The sequence below is a fragment of the Bombina bombina genome, chromosome 4 (assembly GCF_027579735.1).
Source record: "Bombina bombina isolate aBomBom1 chromosome 4, aBomBom1.pri, whole genome shotgun sequence".
In the NCBI taxonomy this organism is placed as follows: Eukaryota; Metazoa; Chordata; class Amphibia; order Anura; family Bombinatoridae; genus Bombina; species Bombina bombina.
The window spans coordinates 556,731,187-556,747,922 of NC_069502.1; the positions used below are offsets into that span (position 1 = coordinate 556,731,187).

At 39.0% G+C, this 16,736-nt stretch overlaps 1 protein-coding gene across 7 annotated transcripts in view; it reads left to right on the forward strand.

The window, feature by feature from the left end:
• The window catches only part of HTR1E (5-hydroxytryptamine receptor 1E), a 543,697-nt gene that overhangs the window by 445,904 nt on the left and 81,057 nt on the right, over positions 1–16,736 (forward strand). The window lies entirely within an intron of this gene.

The window sequence follows — 16,736 nt, forward strand, 5'->3', positions numbered from 1 at the left end:
AGAAAGCGCGATTGCTCTGTTTTAAACACTGAAGAGCAAGAGGACGCTGATGATAACTGTTCTGACATACCCTCACACCAATCTCAAGGGGCCATGAGGGAGGTTTTGTCTGATGGAGAAATTTCAGATTCAGGAAAAATTTCTCATCAAGCTGAACCTGATGTTGTGACATTTAAATTTAAATTAGAACATCTCCGCGCACTGCTTAAGGAGGTGTTATCTACTGTGGATTATTGTGACAATTTGGTCATTCCAGAGAAATTATGTAAGATGGACAAGTTCCTAGAGGTTCCGGTGCCCCCCGACGCTTTTCCTATACCCAAGCGGGTGGCGGACATAGTAAATAAAGAGTGGGAAAGGCCCGGCATACCTTTTGTTCCCCCCCCCCCCTATATTTAAGAAATTATTTCCTATAGTCGACCCCAGAAAGGACTTATGGCAGACAGTCCCCAAGGTCGAGGGGGCGGTTTCTACTCTAAACAAACGCACTACTATTCCTATCGAAGATAGTTGTGCTTTCAAAGATCCTATGGATAAGAAATTAGAGGGTTTGCTTAAAAAGATTTTTGTACAGCAAGGTTACCTTATACAACCAATTTCATGCATTGTTCCTGTCACTACGGCAGCGTGTTTCTGGTTCGAGGAACTAGAAAAATCGCTCAGTAAAGAATCTTCGTATGAGGAGGTTATGGACAGAGTTCAAGCACTTAAATTGGCTAACTCTATGTTGCAAGGATTGATGGTTGCAACAATGGACATAGTTCCTTTTGCACGAATTCATCTAAGACCATTACAACTGTGCATGCTCAGACAGTGGAATGGGGATTATACAGACTTGTCTCAGATGATTCAAGTAGATCAAAAGACCATAGATTCACTCCGTTGGTGGCTGACCCTGGACAATCTGTCACAGGGAATGAGCTTCCGCAGACCAGAGTGGGTCATTGTCACGACCGACGCCAGCGTAGTGGGCTGGGGCGCGGTCTGGGAATCCCTGAAAGCTCAGGGTCTATGGTCTCGGGAAGAGTCTCTTCTCCCGATAAACATTCTGGAACTGAGAGCGATATTCAATGCTCTCAGAGCTTGGCCTCAACTAGCAAAGGCCAAATTCATAAGGTTTCAGTCAGACAACATGACGACCGTTGCATATATCAATCATCAGGGGGGAACAAGGACTTCCCTGGCGATGAAAGAAGTGACCAAGATAATTCAATGGGCGGAGGATCACTCCTGCCACTTGTCTGCGATCCACATCCCAGGAGTGGAAAATTTGGAAGTGGATTTTCTGAGTCGTCAGACATTCCATCCGGGGGAGTGGAAACTCCATCCGGAAATCTTTGCCCAAATAACTCAATTATGGGGCATTCCAGACATGGATCTGATGGCGTCTCGTCAGAACTTCAAGGTTCCTTGCTACGGGTCCAGATCCAGGGATCCCAAGGCGACCCTAGTAGATGCACTAGTAGCACCTTGGACCTTCAACCTAGCTTATGTATTCCCACCGTTTCCTCTCATCCCCAGGCTGGTAGCCAGGATCAATCAGGAGAGGGCCTCGGTGATCTTGATAGCTCCTGCGTGGCCACGCAGGACTTGGTATGCAGACCTGGTGAATATGTCATCGGCTCCACCATGGAAGCTACCTTTGAGACAGGACCTTCTTGTTCAGGGTCCATTCGAACATCCGAATCTGGTTTCCCTCCAACTGACGGCTTGGAGATTGAACGCTTGATTTTATCAAAGTGTGGGTTTTCAGATTCTGTAATAGATACTCTGATTCAGGCTAGAAAGCCTGTAACTAGAAAAATTTACCATAAAATATGGAAAAAATATATCTGTTGGTGTGAATCTAAAGGATTCCCATGGAACAAGATAAAAATTCCTAAGATTCTATCCTTTCTACAAGAAGGTTTGGAGAAAGGATTATCTGCAAGTTCTCTGAAGGGACAGATCTCTGCTTTATCTGTTTTACTTCACAAAAGACTGGCAGCTGTGCCAGATGTTCAAGCATTTGTTCAGGCTCTGGTTAGGATCATCGGCTCCACCATGGAAGCTACCTTTGAGACAGGACCTTCTTGTTCAGGGTCCATTCAAACATCCGAATCTGGTTTCCCTCCAACTGACGGCTTGGAGATTGAACGCTTGATTTTATCAAAGCGTGGGTTTTCAGATTCTGTAATAGATACTCTGATTCAGGCTAGAAAGCCTGTAACTAGAAAAATTTACCATAAAATATGGAAAAAATATATCTGTTGGTGTGAATCTAAAGGATTCCCATGGAACAAGATAAAAATTCCTAAGATTCTATCCTTTCTACAAGAAGGTTTGGAGAAAGGATTATCTGCAAGTTCTCTGAAGGGACAGATCTCTGCTTTATCTGTTTTACTTCACAAAAGACTGGCAGCTGTGCCAGATGTTCAAGCATTTGTTCAGGCTCTGGTTAGGATCAAGCCTGTTTACAGACCTTTGACTCCTCCCTGGAGTCTAAATCTAGTTCTTTCAGTTCTTCAAGGGGTTCCGTTTGAACCCTTACATTCCGTAGATATTAAGTTATTATCTTGGAAAGTTTTGTTTTTGGTTGCAATTTCTTCTGCTAGAAGAGTTTCAGAGTTATCTGCTCTGCAGTGTTCTCCGCCCTATCTGGTGTTCCATGCAGATAAGGTGATTTTGCGTACTAAGCCTGGTTTTCTTCCAAAAGTTGTTTCCAACAAAAATATTAACCAGGAGATAGTTGTACCTTCTTTGTGTCCGAATCCAGTTTCAAAGAAGGAACGTTTGTTACACAATTTGGACGTAGTCCGTGCTTTAAAATTCTATTTAGAGGCTACTAAAGATTTCAGACAAACATCTTTCTTGTTTGTTGTTTATTCTGGTAAAAGGAGAGGTCAAAAAGCGACTTCTACCTCTCTTTCCTTTTGGCTTAAAAGCATTATCCGATTGGCTTATGAGACTGCCGGACGGCAGCCTCCTGAAAGAATCACAGCTCACTCCACTAGGGCTGTGGCTTCCACATGGGCCTTCAAGAACGAGGCTTCTGTTGACCAGATATGTAAGGCAGCGACTTGGTCTTCACTGCACACTTTTACCAAATGTTACAAATTTGATACTTTTGCTTCTTCGGAGGCTATTTTTGGGAGAAAGGTTTTGCAAGCCGTGGTGCCTTCCATTTAGGTGACCTGATTTGCTCCCTCCCTTCATCCGTGTCCTAAAGCTTTGGTATTGGTTCCCACAAGTAAGGATGACGCCGTGGACCGGACACACCAATGTTGGAGAAAACAGAATTTATGCTTACCTGATAAATTACTTTCTCCAACGGTGTGTCCGGTCCACGGCCCGCCCTGGTTTTTTAATCAGGTCTGATGAATTATTTTCTCTAACTACAGTCACCACGGTATCATATGGTTTCTCCTATATATATTTCCTCCTGTCCGTCGGTCGAATGACTGGGGTGGGCGGAGCCTAGGAGGGATCATGTGACCAGCTTTGCTGGGACTCTTTGCCATTTCCTGTTGGGGAAGAGAATATCCCACAAGTAAGGATGACGCCGTGGACCGGACACACCGTTGGAGAAAGTAATTTATCAGGTAAGCATAAATTCTGTTTTTTTTGCGATAGGTCCCCAGAACTGCACTCCATACTCAATGTGAGGTCTTACCAGATTTATATAATGACAAAATTATACTTTCCTCCCTTGAATCAATGCCTTTTTTAATACATGCTAATATCTTATTATCCTTTGAAGCTGCTGCCCTGCATTGTGCAACCATTTTTAGCTTGTTATCTATTACTACTCCCAAATCCCTTTCCTCCTCTATTTGGCTAAGTCTTGTCCCATTTAAATAATAAATTGCCTGCTTATATTTACTTCCAAAATGTAGAACCTTGCATTTTCTCGTATTAAATCTCATTTTCCATTTACCTGCCCATACTTCTAATATTTGCAGATCCCCTTGTAATGAAAGTTCATCCTGCTCTGACCTAATGACCTTACTTAACTTAGTATCATCTGCAAAAATAGAGATGTCGCTATTTAATTCTTGCTCCAAGTTATTTATATAAATATTAAAAAGAACAGGGCCCAATACTGATCCCTGGGGGACTCCACTGATTACCTTTGTCCAATCTGAGTATGATCCATTCACTACTACTCATAGCTCCCTATCTTTTATCCAGTTATTTATCAATGAGCTAACATTTTCAGTTATTCCCAGTCCCTTAATTGTTTGCATTAGTCTCTCATGTGGCACTGTATCAAATGCCTTTGCAAAATCTAAGTATATCACATCAACTGATTCCCCTTTATCTATATTTTTATTTACTTCCTCATAGAATCTAATTAGATTAGTTTGACATGATCTATTTCTCATAACCCCGTGCTGATTTGAACTCATAATCTTGTTTACACGAATATGCTCATCAATATAATTCTTTATAAACCCTTCAAATATATTCCCCACTATTGATGTCAGACTAACTGGTCTTTAGCTTCCTGGATCATCCCTGTTTCCTTTTTTTGAAGAGTGGCACCCCATCAGCTTTACGCCTATCCTGGGGACCATGCCTGAGGATAATGAATCTTGAAAAATTAAGAGTAGAGGTTTGTCTATAACAGTGCTACGTTCCCTTAATACACTTGGGTGAATTCCATCTGGGTCAGGAGTTTTATTTACTTTAATATTATCCAATTTTTATTCCTGATATCCTCTATACATAACCCAGTTAATGGTATTTGCTGGCATGTCTAGTTTGTTCCAAAGTATCCTCCATTGGTTCCTCTCTTGTGTATACTGAAGAAAAGAACTGGTTAAGTACCTTAGCCTTCTCCCTGTCACTAATAGTCATGCTACACTCCACGCATAGCTTAGAATAATTTATTCGTCAAGTATAAGAAAAAGAAAAATATAATAAGGAATTTTTCATGAGGCAAAAGGTAGCAGATGACAATAAATTAACAATCAGCAGTGTAAAAATCTAACCATCAAATATACATACAAAGAGTGACCTAATTTATCTACCAAAAGTGAAATAAGAGAAGTATTCCTGTTTGCTGTTTTTAATAGCCTGGGGGAAACTATTCAGAAAACAGATTGTCCAAGTTCATAAAACTCTCAAGCTTGGCCTACGATAAAAAGATAGATGATTTAAAAAACAATGGCGAGGGTTAGATGCATCAGATAAAAATATTCTGACTCTCTTATTCAGCCTTGAAAAGTGAATGTCCGTAAGAGAAATAAGTTGACACCCAATAATTTTTTTTCGCAGATCTCACAATTTGGTGTAGCTTCTCCTTTAATAAAAATAAAGGATGATAAAACCGATTCGATGGTGGCTGAATAAAAACAAGTTACGTTTTTTAAACAGGCCAAGTTGCTTTAAGAAGTACAAACATTGTTGAGACTTTTTAATTATAGTAAAATATAAATCTCCCATTTCAAATCATGTTGAATCATTGTGCCAAGGCATTTGTACAATGTAACTATGCAACCTATAATTTTCATAGAAGAAGATGATGGAGACTTTTTTTTCTAAAATCAAAACCATCTATTTGCTTTTATGAACGTTGAATTCTAAATATTCTCTTTGACTAGAAATGTAGTAATTTACAGCAAAGGACACAAGAGAGCGCTTTACTTTTACTCAAAGGAGCAGGCATTAAACCTTGTGATTGGCTCTTCTGCCTGGTGACAGCAAACAAAAACAAAAATGAAAGTGGTGGCTCAAGTTTGGCCATTGAAAAACAATTGCAGCAAACACGGCGTTGATCTGTTCTAATAACGTTGAACTCTTTTGGGAGAAAAAAAAATAAAGTACCAAGTTGTAAGTTGTAGTAGAAAATAGATGTGACCATTTTTGATATGTAGTGAATTCAATTTGTTGTTATACAACCACAAAAGCATCACAATATCAATCTTGATGAAGATTTGGAAAAGTTAAAAAAATGGAAATAGACATATGAGCTTCTCGTGATATGGGCAGTGATTTTTACTTTGGGAAGACCTTCATTTGTAATGTACATCAAAAAAATTGATCCATCGATGTTGCATTATTTAAATACAATGTAACAAACAAATGACAAGTGTTTATACTGCAAGAAAACAAGAAGCAAGAAGTCTTTTCAAAACCAATACAAGGTTAATGTCTGTTTTTTGTTTGTATGCGTCTGTTTGTGTGTTTTTTCAGAAACAATTTCACGTCATTATTTAAAAAAAATGCTTTTCTTTCATAGGGAGACTTTGCACATTCATTTTCTGAAATTTATTTGATCTCATGTTTTTTGTGGTCTAACCGTGCCAAATTTGTATTATTTATAGGGATACTACACCCAAATGTTTTCTTTCATGATTCGGATAGAACATACAATTTTAAGCAACTTTCTAATTTACTTCTTTTATCTATTTTTCTTCATTCTCTTGGTATCTTTATTTGAAAAAGCAGGATTGTAAAGATTATAAGCCGGCCCATTTTTGGTTCAGCCCTCTTGATAGCGCTTGCTGATTGGTGGCTGCTTATATTCCTGCTTTTTCAAATAAAGAGAACAAAGAAAAACTGGTAATAGGAGTAAATTAGAAAGTTGCTTAAAATTGCACGTTCTATCTGAATCATGAAAGAAAAAAAAATTGGGTTCAGTATCCCTTAAATATTTATTAGATACATATTTTATCACTAATCAGCATTTGCAATTATTTTAGGATATGTTTAAGTTTTTCCCAATTGTAGCTAAATCAATTAAATTACCTCAAGGTATTATTTTCATGAGAGAGAGAAAACTGAAGATTGAATTAATTCAGTAACATAATCAATAAATATTGCTCTAACATAGACTAAAAGATCATTGCCTTTATGTTTGTCATTTTCCATTTTAGTATCTTGCTGTTGTGACAGCAAAATTAATTTAGTTAAAACAGCTACCTATCTTGGAAAAAAACAACATATTTAATAAAATATGTCAATGAAAATATATATTCAGAGTACAGCAATTATACTATATAATTTAATCAAACTAATTCAGCTGACTCAGTTCCTCACAATAGAAATACATATTATTCTATGTAATACAAGAGTAAACATGTTTTAAAGAATTATTAAGGTTTTTATGGAAGCCAATTACCGTGATTGATGTGGCTAATAGAGTTTTGCATTGCTTATATTGTATAAATATAATAAGTGTAATAGCTTCCTGTAAAAATGATCTTACAATTACTAATTATAACTTCAATTGCAATGAAAGATTTTATATAGTGTAATACAATAATCGTCAAACAATCCATTTGTTTCTCAAGTAGTTGCTCAATGAGTTTAGGCATAAAACAACATACTTGAATCATTTTAGCCATCTGACAGGAAGACCAAAATGTTACTAGGTGGAATAATGATAGAATATTGATAGAACTCTGTGTTCAGATGTGTTCTTTGCTAAATGCTACACTTCAAGTGCTTGTACCTTTTAAATGTAGAAATGAAATTATCTGCAATGTTAGACTCCAGGTAAGATTATATTAAAGACCAAGCAAACATGTTTGCAAATTTGTCAGTTCTTTGTGGGTACAAAACAGCATAGATATGCACTTCCCCCTTACACTTCTGTGAAGTGACTTTTGTAAAGCTTACAATCACATATACCACTCTCTTTTTCCTTTGATATAAAGGCTGTTAAAGCAACTTTTGAATTCCCAATAACATGTTAATTTATGTGTAATAAAGATGCTTTTAAAATGGAGTATCCCTGAATGGATTAAACAATGCAAATTTTGCTAAGAAAATTGGAGTTTAAGTGCTTATAAAAAAAATATTTTGTAGTGTTTAATTGCTTATATATACTATGCTTATATTAAAAATGACTTTTATACTACTTTGAGTAAAGCTTCCTTCAAAAATAAAATAACATAATTTGATTTGAAATGGTCTGTTATGGCGCAAGTGTAAATCTACATAGCCTGAAAAAAAAGTATAACGTGCACATACATAATTCTGATTTTACATCATACCATAGATATATCGTAATTACATATGGGGATTTGAGGTTAAAACGGGATATGTAACCCAGTTTTTTTCTTAACAGCAAGTTTAAAAAACTCTCAAATTTACTTCTCAAATTTGTTTCTATCAAATGTGCTTCATTCTCTTGGTTATGTACTACTGGGAGCAATCTGAACAAATAAATATTTACTTTCATCTTGTAATACCAGCGCTAACATGGGAGCCCTATTGATTAACCTTGATCACAGTTAATGCTCAAGAACAATAAAAATATATATCGCTCCACTTGTAATATAACCCATAGGGTGAGCCAATTACAAGAGGCATATAAATGCAACCACCAAGCAACTAGCTCAAATTAGCGCATTGCTGCCTACCTAGGTATATTTTTGAACAAAGGATACCAAGAGAATGAAGCAAATCGGTTAACGGAAATTAATTGGAAAGTAGTTTAAAATTGTATTTACTTTCTGAATCATGAACGAAAATTTTTGTGTTTCATGTCTCTTTAATATCAAAACTGACTGATCATATATCATTTAGTTATTTCTATGTTGTACTGGGCATTTGATGGGAAACTGAATGCCTAAAAATGACCTTCGTATTTAGTATAATACTTTTATTAAATTTTGCGCAATGCAAACAGATAAAATAGTACTGAGTAATAGAATATAATTTAGTTTAAAGGACACTGGAACAGTATAAAATATTTCTTGCACAATGAGTTTATCGATGTAATTCAGCATAGGAACATGTATCATGCGAGCAAGTAACATGATTGAAAAACAAAAAGAATCCAAGTATTTGACCACCTACTAGTTCCAAAATCAATTCACAAATATGCAACTGACATGATAATTTTGTTTATACATCATCAGCATCACCAGGCAACGTAGTCAACGCTTGGTACAGAGTTTCAGGGTATTTTTAAATGATTTCTTGCACAAATTTAGAATTTACCTTTACTCAAGCTGTAGTCTAAAACCTCTCTGGCAAATAATAATAAAACTTTTCATGTCCATCGGGTTTATTCTACCTGTGTATTCCACTCTTCTACTCTAGCGTACACTTTTCTGCTGCCATATGCCTTTGGCTTTTGGATACTTAAGATGAATTTTTTAATGTTGGATAGCAAACTATAATATTTTTTTATTCCAAAAATACATTATTAATGTTCTATCACATCATGTTGAATCACATACTAAATAGTAAAATTGTATTAAAGCCTATGCATACGTTCTCACTTAACCAAACAAAAACAGATTCATCACTTATCAAATTATATTAGAAATCCCCAATGATACAGAATGTTACATAAAAACAAGGAAGATTACAGGAAGATTAGGTAATAATAATATATGTATACAAGCCCTAGAGAGGGATTTATCTAGGGGTCGCTCAAAAATAACTTTTATATAAATAGAGGGTTAAACAGTTAAGAAACTCTAATATAAATCAAGAGTTGGGGGATAAGCACCTATTAAAAATAATATATATATATATATATATATATATATATATATATATATATATAGTCCAAGTCCCAGACAAAGAACCAAAGGGTGGGTATAAGTCCCACATCCCACGATCTTCTAATACACTCCAAATCCAAAAGTCTGCAATAACAAGCAACAAAGAAGCGCCCCATGTGTGTATCAATTAATTAAAGCTAAGTGTGAAATAACACAGATCACGGGTACTCACACTTTGACAAAGCACTCTAATGTGCTGGTAGACACATGCTGATACTTTGAAGCATATCAACTAGCTAAGAGAAACTCCAGATCTCCAATCTCCCAACAGGGATAAGCAATGGATGGGTATGTATTTTATTGAACACGAATGTATTTTTATTAAAGTGATTCTTTTCCTTTTGAGACCAGTGCTACTTTTTCTTCACACAACTACCCATTCATCGCTTATCCCTGTTGGGAGATTGGAGTTCCTGTTACCCACTGTTAGCTAGCTGATATGCTGCAAAGTATCAGCATGCGTCTACCAGCACATTAGAGCACTTTGTCTAAGTGTGAGTACCCATGATCTGTGTTATTTCGCACTTACCTTTTATTGATTGATACACACATGGGGCTCTTCTTTGTGTGCCTACAAATTGATTACATCTGCCTAAAATAAACATAGCCACTACTCATGCAAAAACATAATTTATGCTTACCTGATAAATTCCTTTCTTCTGTAGTGTGATCAGTCCACGGGTCATCATTACTTCTGGGATATTACTCCTCCCCAACAGGAAGTGCAAGAGGATTCACCCAGCAGAGCTGCATATAGCTCCTCCCCTCTACGTCACTCCCAGTCATTCGACCAAGGACCAACGAGAAAGGAAAAGCCAAGGGTGAAGTGGTGACTGGAGTATAAATTAAAAAATATTTACCTGCCTTAAAAACAGGGCGGGCCATGGACTGATCACACTACAGAAGAAAGGAATTTATCAGGTAAGCATAAATTATGTTTTCTTCTGTTAAGTGTGATCAGTCCACGGGTCATCATTACTTCTGGGATACCAATACCAAAGCAAAAGTACACGGATGACGGGAGGGATAGGCAGGCTCTTTATACAGAAGGAACCACTGCCTGAAGAACCTTTCTCCCAAAAATAGCCTCCGATGAAGCAAAAGTGTCAAATTTGTAAAATTTGGAAAAAGTATGAAGCGAAGACCAAGTTGCAGCCTTGCAAATCTGTTCAACAGAGGCCTCATTCTTGAAGGCCCAAGTGGAAGCCACAGCTCTAGTAGAATGAGCTGTAATTCTTTCAGGAGGCTGCTGTCCAGCAGTCTCATAAGCTAAACGAATTATGCTACGAAGCCAAAAAGAAAGAGAGGTAGCGGAAGCTTTTTGACCTCTCCTCTGCCCAGAGTAAATGACAAACAGAGAAGACGTTTGTCGAAATTCCTTAGTTGCCTGTAAGTAAAATTTTAGAGCACGGACTACATCCAGGTTGTGCAGTAGACGTTCCTTCTTTGAAGAAGGATTTGGGCATAAAGAAGGAACAACAATCTCTTGATTGATATTCCTGTTAGTAACTACCTTAGGTAAGAACCCAGGTTTAGTACGCAGGACTACCTTATCCGAATGAAAAATCAAATAAGGAGAATCACAATGTAAGGCTGATAATTCAGAGACTCTTCGAGCCGAGGAAATAGCCATTAAAAATAGAACTTTCCAAGATAACAACTTTATATCAATGGAATGAAGGGGTTCAAACGGAACGCCCTGTAAAACATTAAGAACAAGGTTTAAACTCCATGGTGGAGCAACAGTTTTAAACACAGGCTTAATTCTGGCCAAAGCCTGACAAAAAGCCTGGACGTCAGGAACTTCTGACAGACGTTTGTGTAACAGAATGGACAGAGCTGAGATTTGTCCCTTTAATGAACTAGCAGATAAACCCTTTTCTAAACCTTCTTGTAGAAAAGACAATATCCTAGGAATCCTAACCTTACTCCAAGAGTAACCTTTGGATTCACACCAATATAGGTATTTACGCCATATCTTATGGTAAATCTTTCTGGTAACAGGTTTCCTAGCCTGTATTAAGGTATCAATAACTGACTCAGAAAATCCACGTCTTGATAAAATCAAGCGTTCAATTTCCAAGCAGTCAGCTTCAGAGAAGTTAGATTTTGATGTTTGAAGGGACCCTGTATCAGAAGGTCCTGTTTCAGAGGTAGAGACCAAGGTGGACAGGATGACATGTCCACCAGGTCTGCATACCAAGTCCTGCGTGGCCACGCAGGTGCTATTAGAATCACTGATGCTCTCTCTTGTTTGATTCTGGCAATCAATCGAGGAAGCAACGGGAAGGGTGGAAACACGTAAGCCATCCTGAAGTCCCAAGGTGCTGTCAGAGCATCTATCAGGACTGCTCCTGGATCCCTGGATCTGGACCCGTAACGAGGAAGCTTGGCGTTCTGTCGAGACGCCATGAGATCTATCTCTGGTTTGCCCCAACGTCGAAGTATTTGGGCAAAGACCTCCGGATGAAGTTCCCACTCCCCCGGATGAAAAGTCTGACGACTTAAGAAATCCACCTCCCAGTTCTCCACTCCCGGGATGTGGATTGCTGACAGGTGGCAAGAGTGAGACTCTGCCCAGCAAATTATCTTTGATACTTCCATCATAGCTAGGGAGCTTCTTGTCCCTCCCTGATGGTTGATGTAAGCTACAGTCGTGATGTTGTCCGACTGAAACCTGATGAACCCCCGAGTTGTCAACTGGGGCCAAGCCAGGAGGGCATTGAGAACTGCTCTCAATTCCAGAATGTTTATTGGCAGGAGACTCTCCTCCTGACTCCATTGTCCCTGAGCCTTCAGAGAATTCCAGACGGCACCCCAACCTAGAAGGCTGGCGTCTGTTGTTACAATTGTCCAGTCTGGTCTGCTGAATGGCATCCCCCTGGACAGATGTGGTCGAGAAAGCCACCATAGAAGAGAATTTCTGGTCTCGATCCAGATTCAGAGAAGGGGATAAGTCTGAGTAATCCCCATTCCACTGACTTAGCATGCACAGTTGCAGTGGTCTGAGGTGTAAGCGTGCAAAGGGTACTATGTCCATTGCCGCTACCATTAAGCCGATTACCTCCATGCATTGAGCCACTGACGGGTGTTGAATGGAATGAAGGGTGCGGCAAGCACTTTGAAGTCTTGTTAGCCTGTCCTCTGTCAGGTAAATCTTCATTTCTACAGAATCTATAAGAGTCCCCAGGAAGGGAACTCTTGTGAGTGGAACGAGTGAACTTTTCTTTTCGTTCACCTTCCATCCATGTGACCTTAGAAATGCCAGCACTAACTCTGTATGAGACTTGGCAGTTTGAAAGCTTGAAGCTTGTATCAGAATGTCGTCTAGGTATGGAGCTACCGAGATTCCCCGCGGTCTTAGTACCGCCAGAAGAGCACCCAGAACCTTTGTGAAGATTCTTGGAGCTGTAGCCAATCCGAATGGAAGAGCCACAAACTGGTAATGCCTGTCTAGGAAGGCAAACCTTAGGTACCGATAATGATCTTTGTGAATCGGTATGTGAAGGTAAGCATCTTTTAAATCTACAGTGGTCATGTATTGACCCTCTTGGATCATAGGTAAAATTGTCCGAATAGTCTCCATCTTGAACGATGGAACTCTTAGGAATTTGTTTAGGATCTTTAAGTCCAGGATTGGTCTGAAAGTTCCCTCTTTTTTGGGAACCACAAACAGATTTGAGTAAAACCCCTGTCCCTGTTCCGATCGTGGAACTGGATGGATTACTCCCATTAACAAGAGCTCTTGTACGCAGCGTAGAAACGCCTCTTTCTTTGTCTGGATTGTTGACAATCTTGACAGATGAAATCTCTCTCTTGGAGGAGAGTATTTGAAGTCCAGAAGGTATCCCTGAGATATTATCTCTAGCGCCCAGGGATCCTGAACATCTCTTGCCCAAGCCTGGGCGAAGAGAGAAAGTCTGCCCCCCACTAGATCCGATCCCGGATCGGGGGCCCTCAATTCATGCTGTTTTAGGGGCAGCAGCAGGTTTACTAGTCTGCTTGCCCTTGTTCCAGGACTGGTTAGGTTTCCAGCCTTGTCTGTAGCGAGCAACAGCTCCTTCCTGTTTTGGTGCAGAGGAAGTTGATGCTGCTCCTGCTTTGAAATTACGAAAGGAACGAAAATTAGACTGTCTAGTCTTGGCTTTGGCTTTGTCCTGAGGCAGGGCATGGCCTTTACCTCCTGTAATGTCAGCGATAATCTCTTTCAACCCGGGCCCGAATAAGGTCTGCCCTTTGAAAGGTATATTAAGCAATTTAGACTTAGAAGTAACATCAGCTGACCAGGATTTTAGCCACAGCGCCCTGCGTGCCTGAATGGCGAATCCTGAATTCTTCGCCGTGAGTTTAGTAAGATGTACTACGGCCTCCGAAATGAATGAATTAGCTAGTTTAAGGACTCTAAGCCTGTCCGTAATGTCGTCCAGAGTAGCTGAACCAATGTTCTCTTCCAGAGACTCAATCCAGAATGCCGCTGCAGCCGTGATCGGCGCAATGCATGCAAGGGGTTGCAATATAAAACCTTGTTGAACAAACATTTTCTTAAGGTAACCCTCTAACTTTTTATCCATTGGATCTGAAAAAGCACAGCTATCCTCCACCGGGATAGTGGTACGCTTAGCTAAGGTAGAAACTGCTCCCTCCACCTTAGGGACCGTTTGCCATAAGTCCCTTGTGGTGGCGTCTATTGGAAACATTTTTCTAAATATCGGAGGGGGTGAGAACGGCACACCGGGTCTATCCCACTCCTTAGTAACAATTTCAGTAAGTCTCTTAGGTATAGGAAAAACCTCAGTACTCGTCGGTACCGCAAAATATTTATCCAACCTACACATTTTCTCTGGTATTGCAACTGTGCTACAATCATTCAGAGCCGCTAACACCTCCCCTAGTAATACACGGAGGTTTTCCAGTTTAAATTTAAAATTTGAAATATCTGAATCCAGTCTGTTTGGATCAGAACCGTCACCCACAGAATGAAGTTCTCCGTCCTCATGTTCTGCCACCTGTGACGCAGTGTCTGACATGGCCCTAATATTATCAGCGCACTCTGTTCTCACCCCAGAGTGATCACGCTTACCTCTTAGTTCTGGTAATTTAGCCAAAACCTCAGTCATAACAGTAGCCATATCCTGTAATGTGATTTGTAATGGCCGCCCAGATGTACTCGGCGCTACAATATCACGCACCTCCCTCTGAGCGGGAGATGTAGGTACTGACACGTGAGGCGAGTTAGTCGGCATAACTCTCCCCTCGTTGTTTGGTGAAATTTGTTCAATTTGTACAGATTGACTTTTATTTAAAGTAGCATCAATACAGTTAGTACATAAATTTCTATTGGGCTCCACTTTGGCATTGCAACAAATGACACAGGTATCATCCTCTGAATCAGACATGTTTAACACACTAGCAAATAAACTTGCAACTTGGAAATACAATTCAATTAGAATAATATTAAAATGTACTGTGCCTTTAAGAAGCACAGAAGATCTATGACAGTTGAAAATTAATAAATTGAAACAGTTATAGCCTCAATCCTTGTAAACAACACAACTTTAGCAAAGGTTTAATCCCATTAGCAAAGATAACAAATTCTGAAAGCAGGAAACAAATTACAGAATAAACGTTTTTTATCTCAGTCAAACTATAATTCTCACAGCTCTGCTGAGAGAAATTACCTCCCTCAAAATAAGTTTTGAAGACCCCTGAGTTCTCTAGAGATGAACCGGATCATGCAGGGAATACAATGAGTTGCTGACTGAAATATTTGATGCATAGTAAAAGCGCCAAAAAACGGCCCCTCCCCCTCACACACAGCAGTGAGGGAGAACAGAAACTGTCAGAAAAACAGATTAAGCAACTGCCAAGTGGAAAAATAGTGCCCAAACATTTATTCACACAGTACCTCAGCAAATGAAAACGATTTTACATTCCAGCAAAAACGTTAAACATAATCTCTAGTTATTAAACAGCTTTATGTATTTCTTACAGTGTAATTCTAGTGAAGTACCATTCCCCAGAATACTGAAGTGTAAAGTATACATACATGACATTATATCGGTATGGCAGGATTTTCTCATCAATTCCATTGTCAGAAAATAAAAACTGCTACATACCTCTATGCAGATTCATCTGCCCGCTGTCCCCTGATCTGAAGTTTACCTCACTCCTCAGATGGCCGAGAACAGCAATATGATCTTAACTACTCCGGCTAAAATCATAGCAAAACTCTGGTAGATTCTTCTTCAAACTCTGCCAGAGAGGTAATAACACACTCCGGTGCTATTTTAAAATAACAAACTTTTGATTGAAGATATAAAACTAAGTATAATCACCATAGTCCTCTCACACATCCTATCTAGTCGTTGGGTGCAAGAGAATGACTGGGAGTGACGTAGAGGGGAGGAGCTATATGCAGCTCTGCTGGGTGAATCCTCTTGCACTTCCTGTTGGGGAGGAGTAATATCCCAGAAGTAATGATGACCCGTGGACTGATCACACTTAACAGAAGAAAAGATGTTTATATTAAAATTCCTATTGAGAAAATGTTTTTGCCTAGTGTTTGTTTTCACCTAAGTCAATGTTATTTTGCCCAACTTTGCTTAATCCATGATTGGTTTAGGTTTTGTTATTTAATTCATATCTTCTGTAAATAAAGTATAGGAAAACATACTTTCTATCTGGTGCTGAAAACGTTAAAATGTGCCATAAAATAGATATTTGCTATTTCAGCAAAATTGCTTGTGTTTGTGTATTTTTTAGTTCTTACTCTACTAAATAATGAGTTATGGTAAATAAGACCTAGAATCTGATAACAATTAAGCCAGACACTGTACAACAATATTCCTTGCCTCTTTCTAATATGTGTTGCTGGTCACTAAGCCCCTTTGCAAAGGTTATTATGACTTCAATTTTGTGGCAGCCTAAATTACAATACAAACACAGAGTTAAAGCCAACCAAATAAATCATACCCTAACCTGGTGCGACCACAATAAATAATCTGTCAAATTGAGTTTGTACTGGGCCGTAATTGTTTTTCCCTATCAGAATAAGGGTCCCTAGTTTGTAAATCAATGGGTGGGCAGCCTTTGCAATTAGTTGGAGTTGCAGTTGGTCATGGGTGGGTGAGAAGCTTGTGGGGTTGCATAGCGGTAGTTGGGAGGGGTCTCATATGTGTGGGGTCTGGTATGGGTGTGACAGTATTTGGTGTAAGGTTAGTGTTTGGATTG